Raw genomic sequence first — 2310 nt, 5'->3', positions numbered from 1 at the left:
CAGAATATTTATATTAAGGAAAAAAAAAAACTTAAAATGTACAAGATACGTCATTCGCACACAGCTAGTGCAGTTGGCATCCTGGAGAAAGTGGGACCCAAGGTGCAGTATCCAAAGGAGCAAATAAATAAAATCACATTGACCCAGAACGGGGCGGGGTGAGTGTAGGAGCAGCAGGTCTGCAGCTGTTCCCCCAAACACCCTTTTTGCCATCATCACTACCCATTGCTTGGGACAGTTGCCAGCACCCTATCCCAAAAGTGGGTATGAGGATATAAGATGTGGGAAAAAAAAAACTGCCTTATTCCTGAGAGATTCCCTTCCACAGAATGTAGTGGCTTGGCTCCATGAATCTGGTCTTATACTTAATCATTTCACTCTGGCATGGGAATTATTATTATACATCCTTCTTTAAAAGGAAAACAATTTCCCTATCCAGGCCACTTTCAAAAGCTGGAAATTCTGGGGATGGAGTCTCAGATAAAGCGTGCAGGTTGTAGGGGGATTCCCTCCTCCTGGTCGCCCCCAGAACCCTCACTTGCATTTGGACAGAGCATGGATGGAGTTCCTTTGACTCACCCTTTCCCCCGACCTAGAGGAAAGAAAGGGTGATGGTGTGAACCCCAGCCTGAGATATATGGCAGTGCCAACTAGCCCCAATGCACCCTATTCCCACTTTCTCCACTCTGCCTGCTCCTCGAAACTTCCCGATAGCAAAAGAATAGACCCCGCCCATTGGGGCTCAATTCTGGGCCTCCGGCAGCAGGGCAGGGCTATGGATTTCTTCTTCTTCCTCCCGAAAGTATGTTGGCTTTCCCTGTGCGCTAGGGGCCTGCTGGGCCTTCAGTGGACATGAGGCTACCATATGGCTGATGCTCTGGCAGAAGTGGCACTTATTGGGCTGGGGTGGCAGCTTGCATTCCTTGGCATGATGGTCTAGACCTCCACAGTTGTAGCACCTGTCTCCTTTTGATCTGCGCTTCTGCATGTTCTTCCTTTGGCCGCCTCTCACTCCCAATACAGAACACCCCACCAGGTCCAGTGACACGGATGGATTCCAGACCCTTGGCTGACTTCTTAAAGGTGAACTCCACGGCCTCACCCTCCTTCAAGCTCCGGAAGCCCTCCATGTGCAGCTTACTCTGGTGCACAAAGACGTCCACTGGGGGGTCGAGCGCGACCCCGGAGCGGGCCGTCATGGACAGGAAGCCGAACCCCATGCGCACGTTGAACCACTTACAGATGCCTGTACTGCGCAGCAGCTGAGGCTCGTCTGCCGCCCGGGCCGCGTCCTCTGGCGCCTCCTTGGGCGCCTCTTCGGGCGCCTCTTCTGCCGCCTTGGCACAGCCACCTGCAAACTGTTGGTTGGACACGGAGCCCATGGTAGTCGGCTGAGCCCGTGGCCCCGGGCCCCTGGTCGGGTGGCTGCTGGCCCCAGAGAAGTCCGAAGGCAAAAGGGCCGCATTTTCTTTTTGAACAGACTGAATATCCTTCAGGACTTTGCTCCATAGGGCAGACACTAGGGCAGGTTTTTGCAGTCAGGTCCACATATGGTGGGCCTTGTATCAAGACGTAAATGAGTCCACATATGGTGGGCCTTGTATCAAGACAGGTTTTACTGAGTACCAGGGAGCGTTTCCTCAGGTAACTGTGTGGGTTTCAATGTAGGCAGAACTGACCATAAACGATGGCTCACATAACTGAAACTGAGTCATTGAACCTCTTCAGAGACTACAGTAAAGGCCAAGGTCTGCAGGCCTGCCCTCATAGCTGAAAATGGGTGTCTTCTTTTTGGTCTCTGGAATGGCAGGACCTCTCCCCGACTGTGGCTGGAGGAGTTTTGGATGATTACAGAGTAAGTTCAGATTCTTAGTGGGACCAAGTTGAGTGACCCTACCCTGGTTTGTAGCCACCAACCAGGGTCCTGTAGTTTCCCACCTGAATGAGGGCCTGCCTCCTCAATAGATCACTTCTCAATCTTAAGCTTTACCAGCATTTCACAACTCCCTCCCTGGATCTCAGAACTCTCTTAGAGGCATTTATTTTTGAGATGTCATCTTGCTGCACAACCCAGGCTGGTCTGAAATGCTGGCCTGAAGCATTTCTCCAAACTTAACGTACCATGTAGCTGTCATTACAGGTGTGAGCCATAATGCCTGGTTCTAATAAAGCCATTTTTGTCAGAAAAGGCTGACTTGCTTTGCAGTAAGGGGATATGAAAATAGGGCACTTTTAATCTTTTCATCTTACTGATATCACTCTCCCTATATGTTTTTTACTTTTGATTTTCTTTTTTTTTTTTTTTTTTTT

At 50.1% G+C, this 2310-nt stretch overlaps 1 pseudogene; it reads right to left on the bottom strand.

The window, feature by feature from the left end:
* Positions 1-742: 742 nt before the first annotated feature.
* On the bottom strand, positions 743-1514 carry LOC116544672 (annotated as a pseudogene).
* Positions 1515-2310: the final 796 nt, after the last annotated feature.

The sequence above is a fragment of the Sapajus apella genome, unplaced genomic scaffold (assembly GCF_009761245.1).
Source record: "Sapajus apella isolate SASKATOON/1434 unplaced genomic scaffold, GSC_monkey_1.0 scaffold227, whole genome shotgun sequence".
Taxonomy (NCBI): domain Eukaryota; kingdom Metazoa; phylum Chordata; class Mammalia; order Primates; family Cebidae; genus Sapajus; species Sapajus apella.
Note: the sequence above shows the minus strand (reverse complement) of the source record. Positions and strands in the feature narration are given on the sequence as shown.